General features: G+C 40.5%; 1 long non-coding RNA gene across 1 annotated transcript; it reads right to left on the bottom strand.

The window, feature by feature from the left end:
• Window positions 1-744: 744 nt before the first annotated feature.
• Window positions 745-1,233, bottom strand: LOC109189741. The gene is made up of 3 exons (XR_002055622.1): window positions 1,161-1,233; window positions 1,047-1,066; window positions 745-837 (listed from the first exon to the last, which is right to left on the bottom strand). It is a non-coding gene; the product is annotated as an uncharacterized LOC109189741 (long non-coding RNA).
• Between the last annotated feature and the right edge of the window lie 7,643 nt (window positions 1,234-8,876).

Genomic DNA, 8,876 nt, shown 5'->3' with positions numbered 1-8,876 from the left:
TTCTTATTTTTTCTTGTTAATTTGGGACTCTTTACAGTATGAAACTATAGAAGAAATTTCACATTATGTTGTTGTACCTTATTATATTCATAAGTACCAAGAGCTTCACTGCTTCCAGCTAAAATGTTTATATCATTTCATAAATATGGTTAAGAACTTGGTAAAAAGGACAAAATGAAGCATAAAAACTATGGTTAAGAAGTTGAGTAAAGCATAATTACCTGCATCTTTGCTTCAAAACCATTTTGTCTAGCTTGTTCTATATTTTCATAACTTGCCATGTCAACAAGCACAAGCCGCCCTCCAACTGTTGGGACATCAAGAATTATCTACGAAAGTACGGACATATAACATGTTAGATCACATCCTAAAAGACTTATAACCAACTCATCATACAAATCACCATGCAATGACTTCTGGAACTTCAATCATTACTGAGAGTGCTCTTAACTATCCTTGTCTTTTCTACTTTCTTGATCTCTTTTGATAGAGAGCTTGCATCATTCACATAAATAAAAGTCACATTTTTTGCCCTTTTTCCAACATTTCCTGCAAATGCAAACATATAGATACTTGGCACCATATTGAAAGATATGCAAGAAACAAACACCCGGTCCCTATATACATAATACAAATAGCCTCTTTTTAGAGTGGTGACGACATCACTTCATCAGTGCAAGCAGAAATGGGCGAGCACAAAATTAAACATTCAGTCATTTAGTCAATACCTTAGACTTACCACTGTACCAGAGTTCTTTATGATGTTTTGGTGGTATTTTTCGATTTGCAGGTCTTGCCAGATTCACCTGATTAGCACAGCCAAACACATTTGTAACCCTTCATAGAAAGTTAGGAAATTGATTAGTAATTCAACCTTAACTGCATCTAGTTAAAATATCTTCATTGTCATTATTCAGGTAAAATATGAGTAAAAATTTGTGTTAAATGAGAATATGACAAAATTTGAATCATGGTCAACTGTAATTTAACTCGTAAACAATATAGGTTATCTAAATACTGAAGGAACATAGTTTTGCAAAATATACCTAGCAATTCCAATGAATAGCTGGAGCATTAAGAAAGTAAAGGAAATAAAACACACTTACAACATAATACCAAAAAGATCATCCAGAACAAATGAAATGAAATATCAAGGATACAATTGAGAAGAAAATAAATCCAACATGTGACCAACTATGTTGTTTCATTGCTCTATCAAATCCTATATATATATATATATATATATATATATATATATATATATATATATATATATATATATATATATATATAGGGATGCACTCAGGTGCGAATAAGTGTTCAGGAGGGAAATGCGAACGAATCAGCGCGCGGCACGTGTCCAGATCTAATAACTTAAAAAAAATCGCGGTGACATTTTCGTAAATAATTGAACATCAAAGTGCAAGTAAAATCACTTACAAGTGCACCTACTTTCACCTATAAGTGCATGTAATTTTGCCTTGTTAGCATTCACTTTCCGCAAACATTCATGCACTTGGGTGTGCTTATAACTCTATATATGTGCAACTATTTATAACTATAGGTGCAACTACTTATAACTATATGTGCACATACTTTCACCTATAAATGCATGTAATTTTGCCTTGTTAACATTCATTGATCTTAGTTCAGCGGGTAGTAATACCCCTGAAAATCACTCGCAAACATTCATACACCTGGGTGCAACTACTTATAACTATATGTGCAACTACTTAGAACTATAGGTGCAACTAAGTATTGATGCTCAGTGTAAATTTTTACTTGCACCTATAATACATTTTACATGCATTTGTAATACATTTTACTTGCACTTCGATGTTCAATTATTTACGAAAATGCCACCGCGTTTTTAAAAAAAATCAGTGTTTCTCATCCATTAGATCTGGACACGTGGACGGACAGAATCCATTCCTATTTCGCGCCTGGGCGAGCCGTTCGCACCCGAGTGCAACTATATATATATATATATATATATATATATATATATATATATATATATATATATAGAGAGTTGCACTCGGGTGCGAACGGCTCGCCCAGGCGCGAAATAGGAATGAATTCTGTTTGTCCACGTGTCCAGATCTAATGGATGAGAAACACTGATTTTTTAAAATAACGCGGTGGCATTTTCGTAAATAATTGAACATCGAAATGCAAGTAAAATGTATTACAAGTGCATGTAAAATGTATTATAGGTGCAAGTAAAAATTTACACTGAGCATCAATACTTAGTTGCACCTATAGTTCTAAGTAGTTGCACCTATAGTTCTAAGTAGTTGCACACATAGTTATAAGTAGTTGCACCTAGGTGTATGAATGTTTGCGAGTGGTTTTCAGGGGTATTACTACCCGCTGAACTCAGATCAATGAATGTTAACAAGGCAAAATTACATGCACTTATAGGTGAAAGTAGGTGCATCTATAGTTATAAGTAGTTACATCTATAGTTATAAATAGTTGCACATATAGTTATAAACACTCCCAGGTGCATGAATGTTCGCGGAAAGTGAATGCTAACAAGGAAAAATTACATGCACTTATAGGTGAAAGTAGGTGCACTTGTAAGTGATTTTACTTGCACTTCGATGTTCAATTATTTACGAAAATGCCACCGCGTTTTTTTTTAAGTTATTAGATCTGGACACGTGTCGCGCGCTGATTCTTTCGCATTTCCCTCCTGAACACTTATTCGCACCTGAGTGCATCCATATATATATATATATATATATATATATATATATATATATATATATATATATATAGATGTGTATTCAAATGAGGATAAGTATATTATAGAGGACCGTGAGGACGGATTAGTGTGTGCCATTAGCAGGTATGTTGTGTGCATAGTCGAATGTAGTCATGTGCCACAGTTTGTATGTCGCGTGCTAGATTTGTTAATTTATAGAGCCTGGGTTCGAAGCCTGATGTTTACATTTATTCTTGTGTGCCATTATGTATTAAGTTGTGTGCCTGGTATTAATTTGTTGTGTGCCTATTATTTGTCCTCACAGTCCTTTATATATTGTTGTTCTCATTTGAACTCAACACTATATATATATATATATATATATATATATATATATATATATATATATATATATATGCAAGTTAAACAGAGCAAAAAGTGTCTAAATTAAAGTTCCATATAAAAGGAAATAACAAAAATCAAATTTCTCAAATAACAACTGGTCCTTACAGAAATGTCTCAGGCAAGAAAGATATCAGATGGAAAAATGAAGATACAAATCGCTGAGGACTGTTTGACAAATTTCAGTATGTATAGCGTTTCAATCATGATTACTATTATAAATTGGTTGCCCCTAAACTTGGTGCTCTTCTTTTTCAATAAATCTATTATATCCTAAGTCTAAAATTAATAAACCACATTAGAAGATGATCTTGTGGGACAGAGCTTTAATAGAGATACTTACAGAAAACAAGATGGATATAAACATAGCAAAGTGTTAGCAACTGTCAACGGCCAATAACAAAGATATATATGCAGGAAACAACACAGATATAATATGCACAGTAATTGAACAATAGATTTAAGTATAAGTCAATCAACAGAAAGTATAAATTGGTTGCCCCTAAACTTGGTGCTCTTCTTTTTCAATAAATCTATTATATCCTAAGTCTAAAATTAATAAACCACATTGGAAGATGATCTTGTGGGACAGAGCTTTGATCCTCAATCAGATATTGGAAATTGGACAAACGACTTATCCCCAGGGTAAATCAAATTTTAACACAATGCAATATTATATATTCATATGTATACAAATGACAAATCCTTTAATGTTTGGTGTAATTTGACAGACCAAAATCGTACATTGACTGAACAAATTAAAGTTTGGTTTTAAATATCAAAATTTCATCTCAGATGTGAACAGGAAGCAACCAATCAATAGAAGCATACCGCAGAATTTTCAAAAGAAAGAAAAACTGTAACGATTCTAGAGTTCTTAGAGAATTTAGGGAAGAAGAGAGTAGAAGGTGTAAGAAGTGAAGAAGAGTTCTGAACTTGCATTAGGTTTTCGATGCCTTTACAGTTCGAATTCACAAGCTTAATAACAACTGATTCACTAACTACTCAAGCGTCAATCGAAGTCGTAAGGCTAACAGCTAATCTAACTGCCACTTAATCAAACGGTGTCATTCTGGCCTTCTCAGCTTAGCTTCCTAACTGTTCCTTTATTCAAGCGACGTCGTTCAGGGCTTCCTTCTTTAGTCAATTGCTGGGATGATAACATTGCCTCTCCCATTCAAAGATCCTTGTCCCCAAGTATGGGGTGCTATGCCACACCTGAGCTAGAGAACTCAGGTGCACAGGCTAACTAACTAAAATCCTCAAATAACATCAATACATAATCATGGCACGCAGGCCGAAAAGGAACTAGCTACTCTACGCCTCGGATCTCTAGCATGCTCTGGGATCTACTCATCTGTGCCTGAAAGCCAAATATATCTGTTCAGCGAGAGATGTTGGTAACCCACTCCAACGCGTTGAAATACAATATAGGTATTTATATATAGATATAGATATAGGAAAACCATTTTGAAGCAGGAAGATATATATTTAGGAGACACTAGCTTTAAAACCGAGAATAGACTCAGCAAGTAGGGACAAACACATCAAACAATGATAAACAGTTAAGTAGAGATAGCATTATAAGGAATACGCATCTAAGGTCACAGAACACTTTTTGATTCAAACACATCATCATTCAATCATCATTTATATCACATAATCGTTGATGGCGCCACGGGACCAATCGCATGCCCCCGAACATGAGGGTTAATGCTTATAGCATTAACACAGCTCCGCAGCACCCTACCTCAGTACCATGGTATGAGGGGAGTTGATCGCAACCAACCCTTTGAGAACCGCTGACGAACTCAACGTCGGACCACGATCCGACACACCGCTGACGCGCACAGTCTGTGGACCGCGATCCCCTTTACAAGGGGGGACTTACGACCCTACACACCGTTGATGCGTACAGTCGGTGGACCGTAGCGGATCAAGCCCGACACACCGCTGATCTAGACTCAGTCGGTGGGCGAAGATCCTCGGAGACTACAGCCCTACACACCGCTGTCCCATCACTCGGTGGATCGCAACCAGCCGTAGCCCTACACACCGCCTGATTACTCAGGTCGGTGGACTACAGCCTTCCTCGGCTTATTGGCCCTACACACCGCTTGGCGCGTCCAGGTCGGTGGGTCATAGCACCGAGGCCCATGTGGACCGCAGCCCAAGAAGTGAATCAATTCGGCATTTACCCAACTTCTGAGCCTTAGCTCAGGAACAATCCATTTGGCCTTTAGCCACTTCCGAACCTTTAGTCCGGGAACAATCCATTCGGCCTTCAGCCGACTTCCAAACCTTAGTCCGGGAATCACCCAATTGGTCTGTAACCAAAATGGGGGATCATGCAACACATAACACATAGGAGCACGTAATAGCATATTGGGAGGGGAAAGACATATAAATAAACTTACGTGTGGTCATTCACATACTAAGAATAGTCCTAAGGGTTCATACAACTTCCACTTAGGTCAACGGGTTACCAATTCCACTAGCATGCAATTCCTAAGACTCATTTAACCTACGAATGGTACCCGAAATATCAAACTAGACTCAAGCACGACAAACGTGGTCCGTTGGGACACCATGGGGGAGCGGGGAGCATCAAACGGGGAAGCCAAAAACCCGGGGTGGGGTACAGACCAGCGGGTAGCCGGTGGGTGGGGGTCACTCGCCGGCTGCCAGGCCAGAGGGCACTGTTCCGAGCAGCGGGTTGCCGGCGGGCAGGCAACTGCCCTGTGGCTGCCCGCTGCCGGGCGGTGTCCTTCGGGCAGCGGGTAGGTGGCGGGTTCCCCTACCCCACCTACCCCCCACTGACTCTTTTCTCATATATTCGTCCCGGGAACCTTTGTGGAACCCGAAACCAGGCTTAGAAACTTTTAAACGCGAATAACGACACCACGTAGGTAATTAACGGATCAAAAGCAAGAATCACGTAGGACTCATCCTATTACGACTTCTTAATATAAACAACACCCGAACATGCGAATTCCCACCCAAATATATATCAAGAACATCCCAACACAAATTGTAACACCCCGTGTTACGGCCCCTAAAACCATTTAATTAATCAATCAATAGCCCAAGAGAAGGAATAAATCATAATGATTAATTAGGGAAAAAGGCCCACCATAGTCCATGGGCCCTCACATATAAACCCAACCCCTAAACCCAATCCTTAGTTCCAAAAGGAATAGAATTAGCGAGCCTATAATATTAGTTCCTAATTAGGACTCCTAAATATATAAATAGGGGACTTAGGAGACACCTAGAACTTCCCACAAGAATAACGCCCCACCACCCCCAAAAGAGCTCCAAGAATCCCCTTGGGAGAAATCAAGAAAGCAAGGAAGCTTAAAGAAAGATCCTTCATAGCCAAGGAATTAATTAAGGCTAAGAGGTAACCCATGTCTCAACAAAACCTATTTTCATAACTATGATTTCCCCTTAGGGTTTCCCCCATATTATTGTGTATTAATGACTTGTGATGATTATTGATGATGATTGATGTGATGATCCCATGAGGGATCTTGATAATCTTGATATTGGGAGATTCTTGATAATTATGATATTCTTGATGATTATATGGAGTTCTTGATGATTATGTGTTGTTCTTGATAATTGGGTGATGCTCTTGTTGTTCATGTGTTATTCTTACCGAATCTTGCAATTAGAAGACGAACCGTATTCTTGTTGATATAAAAGTGATTAGAACCCTAGGTTGTATCGTATAATCTTATTCTTGGATTATCGGGTGGGGAAATCGCATGTTTGGGTGTTGATTATATTTAGAAAAGCATGATAGGTTATGTGCCGTTCGTTTCTTGTATTTGATTCGTTAATTGTCTACGTGTTGTCGTTAATTGTGTTGTAAAGTGTCTAAGCATGGTTTCGGGTTCCATAACGGTTCCCGGGGCGTAAAGTGTGTGAAAAGAGTCAGTGGGGGGTAGGGGACCCGCCACCTACCCATGGCCGTAAAACACCGCCCGGCAACGGGTGGCCGGCGGGCGGGCAGCTGCCCGCCGGCGACCCGCTGCCCGGAACAGTAGAATCCGGCGGGCAGCCGGCGGGTGGCCCACCACCCACCGGCTACCCGCTGGAAAATTGTCCCACCCGGGACCCCGGCTTCCCCGTTTGACGTTCCCCGTTTCCCGTGGTGTCCCGACGGACTCCGTTTATCGTGCCTATGTCTAGTTTGATGTTCCGGGTACCGTTCGTAGGTTTATGAGTCTATTATATTGCATGCTAGTTGAATTGGTATCCCGTTGACCTAGGTGGAAGAGGTATGAACCCCTTAGGACTATTCTTAGTAAGTGATGGATCACGCATAGGTTTGGTTATACGTTTTCTCCCCCTTCCTAATGTGTAATGTGGGTTGCATGTGCTTGCTATGTGTTATGTGTGCGCTACCCCAATTCGGTTGCGATCGGATTGGTTATCCTGAGCTGCGGTTCAGAAGCTGGCTGCGGTCAGATTGATACTCTTGGGCTGCGGTCCACCGTTTGGTTGCGATCAAACGTTTCTATACGAGCTGCGGTTCGTCCTTTTTCCCTGGCTGCGGTCAGATGACATTCTCTTGGGCTGCGGTCCACTGTTTGATTGCGATCAAACACTATGATGAGCTGCGGTTCATCGGTCGGTTGCGATCGACCCCTCCGTGTTGCGATACGGGGCAGGGTGCTGCGGGGCCGTGTCAGAGCTATATGCGCTGACCCTCATGTATGGGCATGCGATTGGTCCTGTGGCGCCAACAAAGTGTGCTATGTGTTGAGATATGGATGAGTGGTGCTCATGAGTGTCTTGGGGGATGTGACTACGGGATTTATGTTGCGGATTGTTGATGTTGAGTTATGACTATTGTTTATGCTTTGCCTTATCTGCCTTAACTGTAGTGAACTGCATATGCTCATTATAACTGTTGCTTGTGTCTGGCCTTATCTGTCGAGTCATTCCCGGTTTTAAAGATAGAGTTCGTAGGATATATCTTCATGCTCAAAATGGTTTTCATATATCTATATATATCTCTATATGTATTGTATTTCAACGCGTTGGAGTGGGTTACTAGCATCTCTCGCTGAACAGATATATTTGGCTTTCAGGCACAGAGGACTAGAGCATTGGAGCGCGCTAGAAATTGGAGCGTAGAAATAGATTAGTTTCCCTTTCGGCCTGCGCGCCATATTATGCATTATGTTTCAATGGATATTAGTTAGACAGCTTGTGCACCTGGGTTCTCTAGCCCAGGTGTGGCATAGCACCCCGTACACTTATGATATACTTTGGGATGTAATGAGATATTACCTTTATTATATAAGTTTAAAATGTCTTGAAAATCTGGGGTGTTACAGTTGGTATCAGAGCCTAAGTTCGACCCTAGGAAGAGACTCGTAAGACTGGACTTTAGGACATTAGGCTTGAACTCTAGGTACCTAGGAACATGGGACTCAGGAATCTTAGGACGCGCAGTGAGATTGTGAAACCTACACATAACTTCTCTACACTTTACCCCTCCTCATTCTAAAACCCTTCCCCACTTATCACTTCATAAGAAGTGCATCAGACTCTAATTTAATGTCCTTGTGAAACACTGACCAGAAAGACGATAGCATGGCACCGAACAGAAGGCAATCAAGGACTCCAGAGCCCACCGCAGACGACCCCTTGACCCAAACCCTACAGCAGCTAACACAAGTCGCACAGGCACTAAGTGACGCGGCCCTTCGCAACAACAGGCCCCCACCACCTCCATCAAACGCAAACT

The sequence above is a fragment of the Ipomoea nil genome, unplaced genomic scaffold (assembly GCF_001879475.1).
Source record: "Ipomoea nil cultivar Tokyo-kokei standard unplaced genomic scaffold, Asagao_1.1 scaffold1562, whole genome shotgun sequence".
In the NCBI taxonomy this organism is placed as follows: Eukaryota; Viridiplantae; Streptophyta; class Magnoliopsida; order Solanales; family Convolvulaceae; genus Ipomoea; species Ipomoea nil.
The sequence above is the reverse complement of the archived record's forward strand: the minus strand, read 5'-3'. Positions and strand labels throughout refer to the sequence as shown.